The following is an 18,073-nucleotide window of genomic DNA, read 5'->3' as shown; positions in this document are numbered from 1 at the left end:
TGTTTTGTGCACAACACTGTCCAGAATATAGTGGGGGAGGAACACATTATTTCTAAGTGAATTAATGAAATGGAGTAAACTGCTGCAATTTGTTGAGGTTCTCCTATAAACAGGGGCCGGGCTTTGTGCTTCATGTGTGTCTGTGACCCAGTAAGCCCCGACTCCCCTTCGTGAGTGACCTGTGGGGGTGGCCAGTGCTGAAGGCCTACTCTGTGGCTGCACACAGGCTGTCCTCAGGGGAGGGCTGCAGGCTCTCTCCCCATGGGCCTGGCTAGTGCCAGTGCGGTGTAGACCTCAGGGTGATTCACAGCCCAGACCCGATGGGCCGGCACCCCAAGGCAGGGCCCATTTCTGAGGCCCAGATGCACACGTGGGAAGATTGCACAAAGCAGCAGATGCTTTTGTAAATAAAGTTTTGTTGGAGTACGGCCATGCACACTCCTTTACGTACCATCTACCTCTGCCTTCGAGCTGCAGGGTGGAGATGAGTAGTTGCAACACGGAACACATGGCCCATGAAGTCTAAAATACCTTCTGTCTGACAAATTGTCTATTTTGCATGTACTTTGGAGTCCCAGAGGGAAAAGGGGCAGCAAAGAGAAGAAATATTCAAAGATATTGCTTAGAATTTTCCCCAGATTTGATAAGAGAGTCAACCATACGGTTCCAAAAGGGTCAGTGAGCCTCAAGCAGGAAAAAATGAAGAAAACCAGCAAATGGGCAGATCACAAAGTACGAGTCCCTCCAAACAGAAAGAACAGCAACGTGAGCGACTGCTGATGTTTCATCAGGAACCATGGAAATTAGGAAAAAATAATGGGTTTTCTACTAGAATATTCCATAGTCACAGAGAATATTGCAGGAAAAAATAATGGGTTTTCTACTAGAATATTCCATAGTCACAGAGAATATTGCACACCCATGAAGGTTAAATAAAAAGACTTTGTAGATAAACAAAAGCTAAATGAATTCTTGCCACCAGGTCCTCCTACGAGGGAGGCTGAGTGATCTGGGAGGGAACGGAACATTCATACCTTTCTTCCAATTTCCTTAGGAATCTGTTGAATAAATAAAAATAATTTTAAAATGTATTCTGAGTTCTGGAACATAAACAGATATAAAATATGTGATGTATACGCATAGACCTCAAAGGGAAGGACCAACCACGTGGTGCATGCAGTGCCACGACATCCGTTCCAGCAGACTGCGGTGTGCAGCAGGTCCTGGGTGCACGGCAGCGGGTCAGAGGTGCACAGTGGTGGGTCGAGGGTACATGGCGGTGGGTCCTGTGTGCATGGCGGCAGGTTAGGGTGCACGGTGGTGGGTCAGGGGTGCACAGCAGTGGGTCCTGAGTGCATGGCAGTGGGTCAGGGGTGCATGGTGGTGGGTCCTGGGTGCACGGCGGTGGGTCAGGGGTGCACAGCGTCTGGGCCAGGGCAGCCACTAGGGACACAAAGCTGGAGAAGTAGCACATATCTGATGAAGTGCCTCAAAGTCACGAGGTGCAAGGAGAGTGGTAGGGAGTAGAGAGGAGCACAATGTTTTCCCATGTGTGGGAACACGTTGGAACCTGCTGGAAGCAGCTGCAGCCGTCCCTGATGGGGGTCTGTAGCATTAGACAGCTGTATTTTAGAGGCGAAACTCCATCATGTCTTCTCTCAGAGTTTAGATGGAGGAAAGGACAATAAATGTGAAGAAAGTAACAGAAGAGGAAGAAATCAGCAAAATACAAGCCAGACGTCCCAGAGAACACATGGCCCGAGGTCAGCTTTGGCATGTCCCAGACGCTGATCCAGAAAATGCCAGGAGGCACAGAGGGGCTGGTCTTGTGGGTCCTGCCAACGTGGGAAGAGGAGGGGGCAGGTGCCACGTCCAGCTTCCTGCGTGCACGCGCACACACACACACACGCCCCCTGTGGGCTCTCTTTCCTTCCTGCCTGACCCCCTGCCTCATTCTTCTACCCCGACTCCTGTGTTCACACACGAATGTATCTGCTTGCACACTTACACGCTCAAATGTCAGCACGCGCCCAAATAGTGGCCCGAGGGCTGCGGCTGGGGCTCCACAGAACACATGTGCGGCCGTGAACTTTGCTGATTCTCATTCCACACACACAGCTCCCATTGCACAGGACGGAGGGCTGCACACACCCCAGTAATAGATGGTGAGCAAACCCCATAGTGCTCCCTCGACCCTGCAAAGAAGCAGAGGCTGGCTTGGCACTGCTTGGCACGGATCAGTTTTCCCTAATGGAGCTGCAGCCCAGTGATGTAAGAAAGTCCCGGAACCGTGCATGTATGTGGGGCTTCCCTCTCCTGCTGGGGGCACCGGCCACTGTGTGCGTGTTCCCCGTGGCCCAGCTGAAATCCAGCCCACCTCTCTCTGGGAGCCAAGCTCTCCTGGACAGCCTGCTAGCTACTGTGGGCCAGTGCTTTGTCCACCAGTGAGGCACGGACATGCGCACACACCTGGGATCTCTTGACCGTGGACGGTTCTGAGTGTGGCTTTGTGTGAAGCTGCTTGAGTCATTCAGTGGGTATTACGGGCACACTTCCTCCGGGCCATGCTCCACAGATGATGAGAGCCTTGGCTTCTCCTTCATCAAATGCGGGTAATAACCAGGCCCCTGGATGTGAGAGCCCGTTCCCCTCTGCTGGCTCCTCTACGGCCTGCCGTTGGGCCAGGGGCTGCGTGGGCAGCCAGCAGGTGGAGCCCGCACAGCCGTTGGCACACACCGTCCCCCGTCCCCCGTCCCGGGGAGCCGTCCTCCTCCCGCTGTGAGCACCTCTCCAGGTTTGAAGTCAGGCAGTGAGTGTGCCGTCTGTGGGATGTAGTAGATGTGGTGGCGCTGCTCACAGTGTACCACACGGGACCTCTAGACCGTCTCTTCCCCCCGGAAGTGGGTGAAGGATGGGGGGATGCTGGAAGCCTCTTGCAATGTCTGGCCTGGTCTGGGCGCAGGCCGGGTGCAGGCAGCACATCCCCCAACCAGTCTGCTCCCAGGGTTGGCCCCAGGGCCTTGCAGCTCCTAGAGGCTCAGCACCGAGCCCTCTCCCTGACTCAGCTGCCTTGCCCCATGGTGCCTCCAAGGTCCCTGTCGGGGACAGAGGCTGGGGAGGCAGGGGTGATGAGCCAGGCCGGACGTGGCACCCTGGGGTCTCCTCCCCAGGACAGTGCGGTCAGCCCCGGGTAACCTGTGGGCTCCGGGAGGAGGGCACTGGCCGGACGTGGCATGGCCTGGATGCCTGCCCCTGCCCTGAGGTTGCCCTGTCGAGTGCCATCTCGGGAGATCACGAAGCAGGAGCTGGGGGGTTCCGTGTGGCCGTGGTGGGGGTCCAGTCCCGACTTTGCCCCCCTGGGACGGACACTCCTTGCCACATCTCAGTTTCCATGTCCCATGCAATGGGTCCAAGGGCACCGCCTAGATAAGCTGTCTTCTGCAGGAAGGTGGGAAAAGCTAGAGTGAGCGAGCAGGGAAGCCGTGGGCAGGTCTGTCCTTCAGTCCCCCTGACTCAAGCTCTGCTGCCTCGGGGGTGAAGGGGGAGGCACCTTCCTCTTTGCTTCCCACCCACAGAGCCCCTTCCACCATCTCAGAGGACAAGCGCCTTCGGGGGGGTGGCGGGGTCCAGGTGACTCTCCACATTTGGAGCCCCGTCCAGTGAGGGGGCCCAGGGGGCAGAGGCCCCCCCTTTGTTTGGATGGGCAAAGAGGGACAAGGGCGCCCCTGACCGCTCAGAGCACAGCCCCACTGGCCGCAGGCGCTTGGGGGTCTGCTAGCTCCTGAGAGGAGGTCTTGCCTCTGTCTGCTCTGTTTTCTTATTCTTTTTTTTTTTTTTTTTTTTATCTCATCTTTCAGACGACCCATTTGAGTAGAGCCTGGAGACGTGTTATTAAATTGTTAGTTTCCTTCAAGAAAAAGGATTTACAGTAAACAGGAGATCTGTGATTCTAAAAGTGCATTTAGTTTAATCCCAAGTGTTTCAATTATCCAACAGAATATTAAATCCTGGCGGGCGCGGTGCAGGCCGTGCTCCCCGTGCCGGGGGTTACGGTGGGGACAGATTAGTCAGCCCCGTGCCCCGGCTTCCACACCGCAGACGTGCTGGGCTCATTTCCCCGCCGTGCGCGTTCCGGGGATGCTTTAAAGCAGAGATTTCTCCACGGTTACTCCGAACATAAAGATGATATATGCACAGCATAAACTGTTTTCATTAAGTATGAGCTTATTTTATAAAAAAGAAAATCAGACAAATTAGGTTTTCTTTTCTTCCATCTCTTTCCCAAGGAAGATTATTTACAGTAGATTTTTTATCCCTCCCCCTTCTATTCCTCCAAAGGCAATGAAAACCAATTCTGAGAGCAGAGCAGAAAATCAGTTTTTAATCAAGGAAAACAACGTGTGGGACGTAGCGATGTGCTGCTCACCTCAGAGATTCCAGCAGCTGCGGGCTGCGCACCGCCCACCGCACGCAGGCCTGGCACCCGGTCCGCCGCCGCCGGGCTCTGCGGGGCTCTGTGGCCAGGAGGGCTGGGTGCGGTGGGGCAGCCAGCAGCCCCTCGCAGTCGCGGGAGGGGTCTTCTGTCCACGTCAGGGCTTCCCTTACACAGAAGTGGGAGGCTCGTGTCACCTGCCTGAGATGGGGACACCGTGGCCAACACGGTGCCTTAACAGGCACGCTGCCGGGGGGACATGGCTCTTCTCTGTGCTTGTGTCCAGACCGGGATGGGGGTCAGCAGTGGCTCAGCTGGGAACTCCGAGACCCCCAAGGGGCCAGTATCTCAGAAGCCAGCCACAGCAGCACGGGTCTGGATTGCCGACACCCTGAGCTGTCCGGGGCCCAAGCAGCCGTGCAGAGCGGGGAACACGTGGCTTGTGGTGTTTGGTCACACAGCTTCAGAAGGGAACAGCGTCCCAGCGAGTCAGCCCTTCCTGAAACTTTGGCCACTTCTGGTCCCTGGTCGGGTCGGGGTGTCAGGGGAGTGACCTCCACAGCTGAGTGGGTAGTACCCCACCTGACACCCAGACCCTTGGAGCTCAGCCCCCTGCTCAGCCCAGAGGGTGAGGAGACTTGGGGTGGCGTGTGGGGTCCCTGATGCCAGTGTGGCCTCAGCTGGGCCCTGCTCCGCCCTGGGAATTCCAGGACTCCCTTCCTGCTGGGAATATTGGGAGTGGCCTCCCACCCCCGCTGACACCTGCCCTGGCGTCCCAGGGGACCCTACCCATCATGTGAGCTCACCCAGCACTGCAGGTGCTCACTGGCCACTCTCGGGAGAGTTTGCTGGGTGTGGGGACGGCTGCTGGAGGCAGATTCTGGGTGGGCCTCCAGCACTCCCCTTTGCAGTGCGTCTCCTGAGGGAGGCAGCTCATCCTGCATGCCCCTGATGGCCCAGAGGTTCAGGGCACCGAGGGGTCCCACATGCCAGGGCTGCTCCATAGGGACTGGACTGGAGTGTGTGAGTGAGAGCAAGGCCTTGTGGGCATGGGTTGGACAACAGGACCATGCGGCTGGAACTGGAGCTGTCGATGCAAGTCCTGCTCTGTGGCTGGTGCGTCCTGGAGCAGAGCAGGGAGCTGGAGGTGACTGAGGGTTCAGAGGGGAAGAAATTGGAAGGTGGGGGTGGAGACATTCAGCATCCATGAGGAGGGTGGCTGGTTGGGGTGTCCAAGGGAGCCCAGCCCAAGTGGGCAGTGCCACCTTTCCCAGAGAGGGAAGTCTGCTCTCAGCCTCCTACACATGTAGCCATCACAGGCTGCACCCTGAAGGGAGCCCCACACCCCCAGGCCCTGAGTCCTGGATCCTTCCAGAAGTCTGTCCACTTCCCGAGCTCAGTTGTGAGCTGTCACCACGCTGACTGTATGCGGCTCCCTCGTGCTGAATGAAGCTCCTGGGCCCCAAGGGTGTGGGTGGTTGGGATGTCCCCACCATTGGCCCGCTGTCCAGGAAGGGCTGTGGTCATGCAGGAGTGAGAGGGGGGAGGAGCCCAAGGGAGCACTTACTCTGTGCACAACGTGGGCCTGTCCCTTGTCTGGGGACAGCCTCTTCGAGGATGGGCCACTGCCCACTTGACGCTAGATGTCCTAGGGCTGAGGAAGACTAGACAGAGCTCCCTGTCCTGCACCACCTGGAGGGAAGGAGCTCCCTGTCCTGCACCACCCGGAGAGAAGGAGCTCCCTGTCCTGCACCACCCGGAGAGAAGGAGCTCCCTGTCCTGCACCACCTGGAGGGAAGGCAGTCCCTGTCCTGCACCACCCAGAGGGAGGGGGGTCACTGTTGCCTGGGGGCCTAGCTGTGAAGCTGTGAGCTGCTGTCTGCAGTCCTGACACGTCTGGGGTCTATGGCAAACTTGGCCACACACAGTGAGGACAGGTAACACATTCTGGTTCAGATGTCTCCCGAAGGTGGTAGTGACAGCATGGCCAGCTCCCCACCATGCAGGATGCTGAGGGGCCTGCACGCCCACCTATGAGGGGCTGGGGCTGACATGGCTCTCTGACCGCAACACAGTTTGCATTCTGTGCGCTTCATGTCTGGATGGAAAGGAAGAGCCGGAGGCTCCTCGGTGGCTGGACAGGGTATGCTCCACAGCGATCTGGCTCCACACTCAGTGGACAGACGGGCCCATGGCCAGAGAGGAGCCACTCCGCTGAACTCTAGATTTTAACCAGCCTAACTGCCTCACCAACATTCTCTTGTATTTTTCTGAAATAAATGCAAATATTTTCATTTCATCCTCGAGGAACCTTAGCTGACTTTGAGAAAAAGGTGTCCTTTTCCTGAGAAGGGGAGGCTGACAGGAGCGAGAAGTAACGGACTCCCGGGAGGCCACACAGGACCGACACGGTGACCTCTGGGCCGCCAGGGAACAGATCCTGCCCTGTGTCCCCTGCAGGTTCTCCTTGGGCGCATGCTCTGGGTCACTCCTCTGCAATGGGCCCGTCACTGCTCTGAGGAGGGAAGGATGTCCTTCCACGTGTGTATGCACACCCACGGCCAGACAAGGGTGACTGGCAGCCTGGGACAGAGCCTCCTCACCTGTGTGTCTCCCTGCAGTGTTACCGCACTGGCCAGCCCTCCTATGACCTGTTCCCCAATGGAGGCCATGCGCCCGGGCTCCCTCATCCCTGCAGGATCAGCCCTGGAGCAAGTCAGAAAACTCCAGCCCTGCAGCCCTCAGTCCCCACATGTGCAGAGAGGGGCAGGTGGGTGGCTTCGTGCCCCGTGAGGGGTGGGAACACAAGACATTCAGAGGGCCTTGCACACATGTCAGGGCCATGCCTTACACTCCCGACCCTTTCTCACTGGGGTCCTGGGCTGGCGGGAGCACATCCATCTCTATTATCCTGCGTCCACCTCTCCCTCTGTTACCTGCTCTCTCTGAGGGAAGAGATGGTGCTGGCTGGGCTGGCTCAACAACACGACAGCTCTCATAAAATAGTGTCTTTTGATAAGTTATAATGCTCCTTGTAGAAAGTTTGGAAAACACAGAAAAGATGAAAGAGGCAGCTAAAAACGACTGTAGTCAGGGCACTCAGAGATGAGGTTAACAAGGTGTCTGTTACGACGCATTAGCGCCGGCTGCCACCATCCCCAGCTGCCACCATCCCCTCCGGCAGGAGGTGCCCCGAGCGCACTACCTGGCCCTTCCCACCCTGCTGCAGGATCAGCAGCCTTTCCCCGCGAGCGGCCACCCAAAGGGACACCCTCCTGCCCGCGACGGCCGCCGCCGTCTCACTCATCCAGCTCCACATCACAGCCAAGCAGCCCTGCAACACCAAGTGCCTGGGCGGGTCGTGCGCTCCCAAAACCTCATCCACAAAAACAGGTGGTGGCCTGTTACCCACCACATGTTTGAAAAGTCTCTAAATAAAATCCCTGAGATCTCATGTGTTCAATTAAAAAAACACTATTTTAAAGGACTTTTTCTATTGTTCCCACATCTTATCTGAGCGTGTGTTTCGGGAAAATATCAGAGCGCCCCTTGCTTCCCCCAGGACCTGTTCCCAGTGAGGGAGACGCGACCTTTCTAAAGATCTCCGTGCACCTGGGGCTTGGGGTCGGCAGCATTAATGGTCCTCCAGCCAGATCTTCATCTCCAGAAGGTGAACTCTTTTAAAACTCATTACTTTTCATGAGAAAAATAATGAACCATAGAAACGTTAGCCTGGCGGGCATCTCTGTTTGGGGAAAGGGCATCAAACAGGACTACTTAGGGAGACCGGCTCAGCGAGGGCTGCCCCCCAGGACGCCCAGGGCAGGGGGCTCAGGGGAGGGGCGTCACATGGGGAGCAAGGCCCTGGGCTGGGGTTCCCCTAACGGTGGTGCCTGGTGGTGGATGGTCTGTCCTTGTTCTCTTGGAGGGGCTGAGCCCCCAGCTGAGGCCGCCAGCCCCGGCTTCACCTCTGGGGCTGCAGACACAGGAGCAAACCTGTAACTAACAGGGTCCGAGGCAAGGAGGGAGCCTCAGGCAGCATGTGGGGTCCCTGGGCCCTGGCAGTACAGGGATGAGCATGAGGGAAAGGGTGCATTAGCCTTCTGTGGCCATAAGAAATGTCACAGACTGGGGGCTTGTGACAACAGGAATCGGTACTCATGTTCCTGGAGCCACACATGTTCTGGGGGACAGTCCTTCCTGCCTCTTCTGCTGGAGGCTCCAGGGCCTCTGGGCTAGTGGCCCTGTCCTCCGGTCTCTGCCTACACCTTCACATGGCTTCTCGCCAGTGCTTGTCTGCACGTCTCCTCTGTGTCTCTTGTACAGACACGTGTCATTATTTAGGGCTCACCCAGGTGGTCCTGAGCAGCTCTTGCCTCAAGTCCCTAACTAGCTTACATATGCAAGCTCTGTTTTCCCAGGTAAGGCCTGGGGATGAAGACATGGATGCGTCCTTTGGGGGCTACTATTGGGCCCACTGTGAGCATCACCCTTGTGCCCGAGAGCTCGGGCCAGCCAGGGGAGCTGTCACGTCCGCAGAGATGGGAATGTTGGGCTCACCAGAGTCACAGCCAGAGGATATTTCGGTGCATTGTTGCTTCTGCGAGCCATCCAGAAAGTGCCCTCAGATACTCCCATCTCCTGGGTCCAGGTGGAGGCCGCTGTAGCTACACTGTAGCCCAGTCTCCTGCTGTTCTGAATGTGAGTTGAATTGGGCAGCCCTGGCCTGTTGGGATGGAGCCTGGGAACTGCTGAGAAGAGGTTTGTGGATTGATATTCAGGAAAAGTCCTGAGTGAGACGATCTGAGGAGGAGAGACTAGTGAGGCCTAGCTTTTAGCTCCTGGCCCAGCTCCTCGCTGTGGACATAGTCTTTGCTGAAGGCATAGATTCATTTTTGGAATACACCCAGGGAAATGTAGGTGGCCTCTAAGCAAGAATAGAAAGAGGGGTCGGCAAAGCTGTATCCTCTAAGAATTGAGCTTGGTTGCTAATAACAGACACTGGGAATGACAGCAGCTTGAATACAGTAGAACAGAACTTTCCCTCTTCTCAAAGGGGCTGGAGGAGAGCAGCCTGTGCAGTCACGGAAGCTTCAACCTCCTCAGGGACCAGGGCTCCTTCTAACCCTCTGCTCTACCTCATTGACTGCCATCCTAAGTTTGCTTCATAGTCTTACTGTGGCGGCTGATGCTTCAACCATCACATCTGCATTCCAGGTGAGAGGCAGGGAAAGAGAGAGAAAGGTAGAAAGGGCCTTTGCTGAAAGCTTAACTTAGCAATGTCCTCTTCCATCTGCTTGTCCACTTTCTTTGATGATGGTGCTGATCCTAGATGACGACTAGGCCACGAGGAAATTTTCATTCATCTGCAATAAAATGATACAATTAAGAAAGAAAGTATTTCTTTGGACTAATTTTTATTTTTATTTATTTATTTATTTTTTTAAAAGTTTTTATTTATTTATGATAGTCACACAGAGAGAGAGAGGCAGAGACACAGGCAGAGGGAGAAGCAGGCTCCATGCACTGGGAGCCCGATGTGGGATTCAATCCCGGGTCTCCAGGATCGCGCCCTGGGCCAAAGGCAGGCGCCAAGCCGCTGCGCCACCCAGGGATCCCTGAACTAATTTTTTAAAAGATTCATTTATTTGAGAGACACAGAAAGAAAAAGAGTGAAGGTGTGAGTGGAGGGAGGGGCAGAGGGAGAGAGAGAGAGAGAATCCTCAAGAGAGAGAATCCTCTGGGATCCTGAGATTGTGACCTGAGCTGGAATCAAGGGTCAGCCATCTAACCCACTGAGCCACCCAGGCATCCCTTTCCTTGAAAAAATTAAATGAGTATTTAATTTTTGTTCTTCTGACTTTTTTGGCATTAAAGTGTTACTTTCAAAATGGTGGAGGAAGTAGATTGTAATGATGTATTTTGCTCATGTCCTTTCATTTAAAAAAAAAGATTTTGGGATCCCTGGGTGGCGCAGCAGTTTGGCGCCTGCCTTTGGCCCAGGGCGCGATCCTGGAGACCCGGGATCGAGTCCCACGTTGGGCTCCCGGTGCATGGAGCCTGCTTCTCCCTCTGCCTGTGTCTCTGCCTCTCTCTCTCTCTCTCTCTCTCTCTCTGTGTAACTATCATAAATAAATAAATAAAAATAAAAAAAGATTTTACCTATTTATTTGGCAGAGTACGAGAGAGCACAAGCAGGGGGAACAGCAGAGAGAGATGGAGAAGCAGCTTCCTCACTGAGCAGGGAGCCTGACAGGGGGCTCAACCTCTGAACCCCAGGATCATGACCTGAGCTGAAGGCAGATGCTTCATGGACTGAGCCACCCAGACGTTCTCTCCCTGACTTCCTAACACACTTACCCACTAGTTTGGGATAAATCATTTTTATTTACTGCTAAGTCAAGTTATGTCCTGTGATTATTTTTCCTTTGCCATGTGACTTTGCATTTTTCCTGGAGTTAATATTTGCATGATTGTTTTCATGACATGATCTTCTATGAAGCTAGTACTACATTTTCCACACATTCTCATCCTCTGTCAAATACCTAGTAATAATGTTTCCAGATGTCCAAACACATCAAGTAGTGTAACAGCCCCCCAACCTCAACCCCAGCCCCATGTCAGGTAACTACTGGTCTGCTTCTATAATTTTCTTCTTGTAGTTATTTTTTCCCTTTTCTAGAACTTTTACATAAATGAAATAATTCAGTATATGCTCTTATAGGCCTGGCATTTTCAGCATACTGTTTTAGTTTTTTTTTTTAGCATGTTTTTGAGGTTTGTCTACATGTGGCACGAAACAGTGGTTTGTTCCTTATTATTACCAGTAGGATTCCATGATGCCTATGCTACATTTTGTGTACAGATTCACTGGAAGATGGATATATGGTTTGTTTCCAATTTTTGTCTATTACGACTGAGGGGGCCCTGGAGTCTCTATTGATGTGTTTTCACACTATCCTCATGGGTTCAAAAATTTTGTATGTATATCACGATAAGAAACCTCAAAATTCATAAAGAAAAGATGAATCTTACAGGAGGGCCTTCAGAGCCTCTTTGATTGTCTGCTAGCATTCTTAAGTATTTATTTTATGGGAGTTCAGTGGGTTGCTGTATCTGTACCCATTACTCCACTTAGGTGACAAGCCAGCACAGGTGGCAATGCATGGTGTCTAGAAAATGAAGCAACAATCAGCTGGAACATATGGTTATTTATTTTTTTTTTTTTAAAGAGAAAAGACCAAAGTTGTATCCAAAGAAAGACCTTTCCCTGAGAAGAGCAGACAAAAGCAGCCAGGAAAGTCCCCACCTAGGGGCACTTGGGATCCACATGGTCTTCCATTAGCGCACCTGGATCTGTAACTCAAGGTGATAAAATCGTGTTACTTCTGTCCGAATGGGCTCTGGCTGGGCTGTGGCCCTCTGGAGGACCTGCCGCTGCTACTCGGGGATGCTCTTCCCTTCCTGGAAGCAGTTAGCAGAATCTCAGCAGACCCACGGCAATTACTGTGGGCTCGTTTCCAGCCACTGCACTTCCAGGTTTCCTCTCTGGAGCCGCTGGGAGTTCAGTAGGTGGCACGGAGGTGGCTTGACCATCCAGGCATCAGAACGCTCCTCCTTCCACTCGGGGGAACAGGGGCTCCCTGTCTACTGCCTATGCCGGGTTTGCTCCCTCGGGGTGTGGGTCCCAGGCCGGCTGCCAGGGCCTCTGAGACATGCTCACCTCCCCTTCCTCGGGGGCCTCCTGCCTCCTGTGTGCAGAGGCCAGTGAGTGACGCCTTTCCCTCTGGCCCATGTGGAGATGCAGCATGAATTAGGTCTTCTTTGTAAAGAACTTAAGTGAGTTTGAAGGTTTTTTTTCTGCCTGGGAATTTAGGGCAAGGGCTTCTGGTTCATTTCCACCCCCTGGAGCATTACTTTCTGCGTGTTTGCTGATATGAAGGTGTTTCCCAGCGTGACTGAGGGAAGCCACCTGAGCTGAGTGTGTGTGGAAATAGAAGAGCTGTACCACTTTGATTTGCTCCTACCTCTTCTTGACTCATCCTAATTACTAGATGGCTTTACCTTGCGCTAAAAATCAAGAGAGGAGTCTGTGTGGCGCCTGCTCCATGGCACCGAGCTCTGTGCCAGCTGTCCTGATGCCTGTCACACAGGATCCCACAGGGCAGGACTGACCCCCTGCCCATGGCCTTGCTCGGGGCCTGGCACATGGTAGGCATGCCATAGATATTTCTGACTGATTGGATAAATTCATGAATAAGAAGCGTAAGGGCAGGCACTGGCTGATGTTAATGTGACCATGTTCTGACATTTTTGCCATTGTTCTTTTAGTGAGAATGTTAGAGATTTGACTGGGATTTTTTGAGTGATTTTGGACATGGAGAAGGGCCATCCTGGCTTTGCTTTGTAACCTGGCTGTCTCTTTCTCCTAAGTCAGAATGTGCCCTGACAAGCTGTGGGTAACTGAGACTGTGCACAACCCCAGCCTGGTTCTGCCTCTGGACCTCTGGAGAGCAGATGGCCTGGAGCACGCCAGCCTGTGGTGCCATCAAATAGCCCATGATGTTGAGAAAGCTTGGAATGAAGGCAGAGATTTAGATCATGAAATACAGATTATTGCAGCCAAGAGTCTCAACTAAGCCCTCCAAAAGTGTCCGTAGGTGTCATGTGACCAGGCAGATGGGATATCCGAATAACTCAACAGAGTGTAGGTCTTGGCAGGACACACGCTGGCTCGGAGTGCACCCTATCCAGGGCCCAGCTCCCCGAAGCCTTCCTTGAGCTCAGCCTGTTCTTGGGCCACCAGCCCACTTGCAGCAGGAGTCCTGCTGAGCTGGTAACTGAGGTCCTGTCCACCCGGTCCTCGGTCAGGCTGCCCTCCTCCCAGACACCCACATACTACCTTTAGCAACTGTCGGCCCCCAGGCGTCCCTGCCTGCCCAGGGGTCTGGAGTGAGGTCCCCAGCTCTCCCTGTTGTCACCCTTTTGTCACTTGGGTAACACCCTGTTCTTAAGAGGTGTCGGGGGCACTGTCCTTTGCACCCAGGGGCACCGAAGACCGCGTCAGGAAGGGCTGGTGGAGGACGGGCCACTGCAGCCTCTGTCTCACTGAGGACAAGACGTTCAGGGTCCAGTCATGGGGCCCCTGCCGTCCTGGCACAGCCGGGCCATGTGGGGCATCCAGCTTGTGGAGGAAGCCGACAGTGGCCGTGGGGCTTTGGGAGATGTCCCCTCCCTTATGCACATACTAGAGATGGCCAAGCCACATGTTTGGGGGTCTTTGGCATTAAAGTCTTGCTAAAGCACCAAGGGTAAGACGCACAGGTCTGCACTGGTTTCTAGCACGAGCGTGGCTGTAGACTCTGGGCCCAAAAAGTTCTTAACGTCCTTCTTATCTTTGCAAACAAGGTGTTAAGTCTGTGGAGAAGCAAAACAGTCTTAGTGAAGTCACTGCTGGAGCCTGCGTGGAGCAGGTCGGCCTGCACGTCTTCTCCATCCTTACCACCAAGTTATTTCCACAAGGAATGCATATGTGGTGATATGTCCCTTAAACTTGATGATTTACTTAGTGTCTTAGTCTCTCCCCTTCCCTCCCAAGACATCCTGAGGGAGGGTCCTGTCCCTGAAGACTGACGGTTGCTCTTCCAAAATCCCCATTTCCTCCTGCGTCCCCATGGAGAGCTGTTGCCTGTGCAGGGGAGGTGGAGGTCCAGGCGGAAGGAGGCCATGTCTCCACCCCATCTCCACTCAGCCTGAATCTGTCCATGCTTCAAAGCAAAGGCATCAGATGGGGGCTGGACGGCATGGCGCACCCAGACCTTTGTGGAAGCAGGAACGAGTGTGGGGCAGACCGACACCGAACCCCAGGTCTCAGGCCGAGTCAACAGCATGCACGTGCGGCCCCTTGCTTTCTGAGTCTCTCCACCTACCCTCTGCTTTTCTTGGCCACTCAGTGTGGCCTCCACCCCCGAAGCGTCTGACGCTGTGCTGTGGGTGTGGACATGGGCACCGTCAGTGGAGACCAGGCTTGTTGAGGCTCCGCAGGCTTGAGGGTTTATGGTGTAATTTGTGGAATTAGAGAAACAAGTTTTCTGCTTTTGAGGTCCTTTGAGCATCAAGGGAAGGGCTGAGCGTCGGGCATGTGGTCCCTGGCTCCCAAAGCCTGGGCCTGATAAGCTTCTGGAAACAACGGTGCGCCTGAACCATGGTGAGGAACCAGCCAGCCACCACCCTTTGATTCGGGTTTTAATGGCATTAATTTCCCTCAACATAAACTCATTTAATATAAAAAGATTGTAATTCCCAGCATTCGAGTATCTTTTTTTTTTTTTTTTTCCCGTCCACCTAGAGGGATGTTTGGGGAGGAGCTCGGGGGAGAGATGGTCTCTTCCAAACAGGCTGCACTGGTTTTTTTCCTGCTGAGGTTGATGCATAATTGAAGAGCCAGCACTGTGGCATCGGGTTCTGGAGCTGGGGAACTGTCCCAGGGCCCGGTTACTGCTGAGACCTGTCCAACGAATAATGTCCCTGTGTGGGATTTACAGGCCTCTGTGGTTGGGAGTGCTGGATACTTAGACCAAGAAGGAGAGAAAGGGTCCTCCTCGCAACCTGGAAACAATCCCTTAAGTTCTTATCCGCCCGTGACGGTGCCCCACGTTGGTGGATGTGTGCCCCACGAGATGAGCAGGGCCATCCCTGCTTCTCTGCTTGCTGTCCTCCATGAGGGAAGACTGGGGAGCACTGTGCCGTGGGGTGCACGATGACCAGGCTGCTTCGGGAGGAGCTTCTTGTGCTGACCAGCTCTTGAGTACCAGTGGCCTCCGTGGCCTCCCACGTGGCCTGGTTGGGAGCATGGACCCTGCGCTTCAAGAGGCCTTGCTGGCGCCATGCAATTAGGTGGCAAGGGCTCACTGAGCCCCTTCCAGAAGCCTCGAAGGGCAGCATTCAGGGGTTGCAGGGGAATGGGTTATACCACAAGGGGGGGGTGGAAACTTCCAGAAGGTTCAGCCCTCATTCCATCACCCTTAAGTGTCACCACCTTTTGGGAAAAGCGAGAGCTTCCCAGGTTTAGCCTGTCCTGGGATTCCTGCAGGGCTCCCGGTTGGACAAACATCCCACAGAGAAACCAGGGGCCCTGTCCACAGAATGCCGCTAGCCCGGGGGGCTCCTCCCCTGTCATTCCCGAAACCTTGGTCTTGGACCTGGGGGTGGTTCTCAAATCCCGGAGCCCACACTCAGCACACAGAGGCCCACAAAGCCAGGGATCTTTATGGGAGCACTGCTTATGTCTGTCTCCCCACGGGATCGTCGAGCCCTTCCCAGGGGCTGGTGCTTGGGGTTCGTCCCCGTCTGCCCGCTGCTCAGACACTCACCTGCTCAGATGCTTGCCGAGTGTCCTTTCAGAGATGGGCCTCCGCTTCCCGCTCAAAGCCAACCGAAGGGCAGGAACTCGGGGGCTCTCTCCCCACTGTCCCCAGCCAGCCAACAAGTCCCCAGCCACACCCCTGCGGCCCCAGTCCCCCGGGGGTCACCTCCTGCCCTGTGTCCCGTTCCCTGCGTCCTCTCTGTGTGCCCCGGGCCTGGCTGTAGTTGGCGTGACCGCTGAAGCCTGTGACGCCAACATGCCACTCCCACCTGAGGACGCCCAGGTGTCACATCGGCCTGCAGAGAATTCCCTGTCTCCCAGTGCCTGGGACTGGGCCTCGCAGCCATCGGGTGCTGCTGCCACATGGCTTTGTCTATGCGCCTGGGCGTCTCCGCCGGGTCCTCATAGGCTGCGTCTCCTTGCCACGGGATCTGAGCTTCTCCCACTGCCCACCACATGCGTGGCGCCACCTTCACTGCCGGGCTGGCCGCCCTGTCCCTCATCCATACCTGCATTCCACTCTCCCCTTGCCCGGGGGGTGCTTGCTTCTGGTTTGTGGTTGGTGTCTCCATCCCTCCTGCCTGGCCTCAATGCCCCGTGGCCCGGAAGGTCGTCCCCGCCATCCCGAGCACTGGGTGCAGGTGCGGGGTGTTTCGGGATGGCGCCAAGGGTCCTAGACCACTGTCAGACCCGCCAAGGGGCTTGTGCCACCCTGGGGTTCTGCTGTAGATACGGGAGCTGAGGTCTCCATGGCAACACCGGGTCTCCTGATGGTTTGCCGGGAGCCTCGTGCCCACCTGTCCTGTCTAGAGGCCTCGAGGTGGACACAGGGGACTAGCTGTGGGGACAGCAGAAGGGACGCCCACCTGTTGGATTCCCATCCCTGCCGTGCACCTGCCCTGCGGGGAGGACGGGGGCCGCTCGCCCCACCGACCCCCACCCACAGACTGACCTCTTGGCCTGCAGCCCAGGGAGGCCAGGAGGCCCCAGTGTCAGCAGTCGGAAGGGACAGCAGCGTTTCCGTGCTGTGACAGATCAATGGCAAGGAGAGAAAGCAGGAAAATTTCTTTTAAATGCCTCAAATCTCCTGGGTTATGTTGTACAGTGAAATGAATACACGAGCCTCACAGAAAATATATCTTTCAATTTCTCAGAACTGTTGTTTACGGAGAATACAGCTCTAATCAACTGGGATTTTAGAACTTCGGCCGTTTAAAGGAATGAAGGCTGAAGGTATTTTTTTGAATTTTTAAGTCCTACGAGTCCAAGTCAGAGAAATTTGAAATCTGCAATATTATTTTCCGAGTGATTGTATGTTTGTGGGTTCCACATTTATGGCCTAAGCCACATGGGGAATATCTTTGCTTTATCCCCGAATGTCTGTGCCATTCAATAAATACATCTCTCTCTCATCCGGCATGCTTTTCCGACATATTAAGTGGTAATTTACTGAGCAGAATGCCGTCTTTCAGAATTTACATCAGCTGATGTTTGAAGAGGCGCCTCTCAGCGTGTCTGAGTTGCAGGCGTTGCCTCGAGGACGCGCATGTCTCACAGCGTGGCAGCCCGGACGCGCCGCAGGTCCGTGTCCTTGCCGCGTGGACCGTGGCAGGTGTTGCAGGTGCCAAACATGAACTTTCTGCTGTTGAGGTGGGTTCCGGAGCTGCGGCTGCGGGGACAGGAAGGGGGATGTTGATCACGTGGACGCTGAGCTCGGCCAAGAACGTCCCGGTGCTCACGTGCCCACCTGTTGAGGTGCTGCAGACCCTCTGTTACGGGACTTAGCAGGGGCTGCCGTGGCGGGCGGGCTTCCAGACCCCTCGCTCCTCGCTCCTCAGTCCCGGACGCTGAGATTGCTGGGCCAGAGAGGGTAGGACACGGACGCCGGGTGGACGTCAGAACTCGGTGTTTAAGGATGGCGAGCCCACTGCCCACTGGGCGGCACCGCCACAGGCACAAGGAATCCTGACCCCAGTTGGGAAGCGACTTTTTCTGGAGGAGCGGGCGCAGCCCCGAGTCAGGGAGCGGCTGCCAGCCTACCTCCTGCTGCCGCACATATTCTGACCAGAAAAAGGACACTTGCTTTCAAGGAAAATGATAATAAAAGTAGGCTCTGGAGATGCCAAGTTCTGTGACGATTCATGGTTCTGAGGAGCAGCGAGCAAGCGAAAGCCTCCGTCTTTGCACGGGGTGGCGGCCCCCCGATCCTGGGTGTGGCTCACATCCTGCTCGCCCACCCCGTCCTCAGCGAGGGGACCAGACACGCAGAACTACAG

General features: G+C 54.9%; 1 long non-coding RNA gene across 5 annotated transcripts; it reads right to left on the bottom strand.

Annotated features, from left to right (window-relative positions):
* Positions 1-4,385: 4,385 nt before the first annotated feature.
* On the bottom strand, positions 4,386-16,520 carry LOC112662778 (uncharacterized). Of its 5 annotated transcripts, none has more exons than XR_007408252.1 (6): positions 16,307-16,520; positions 8,045-9,798; positions 6,157-7,463; positions 6,000-6,124; positions 5,239-5,583; positions 4,386-4,956 (listed from the first exon to the last, which is right to left on the bottom strand). It is a non-coding gene; the product is annotated as an uncharacterized LOC112662778 (long non-coding RNA). The 5 variants fall into 5 exon arrangements; XR_003138823.3 differs by having other exon boundaries at positions 4,399-4,956; positions 7,369-7,463; XR_003138825.3 differs by lacking the exon at positions 6,157-7,463 and having other exon boundaries at positions 4,400-4,956; positions 5,239-5,555; positions 8,023-9,798.
* Between the last annotated feature and the right edge of the window lie 1,553 nt (positions 16,521-18,073).

The sequence above is a fragment of the Canis lupus genome, chromosome 34 (assembly GCF_003254725.2).
Source record: "Canis lupus dingo isolate Sandy chromosome 34, ASM325472v2, whole genome shotgun sequence".
NCBI lineage: Eukaryota > Metazoa > Chordata > Mammalia > Carnivora > Canidae > Canis > Canis lupus.
The sequence above is the reverse complement of the archived record's forward strand: the minus strand, read 5'-3'. Positions and strand labels throughout refer to the sequence as shown.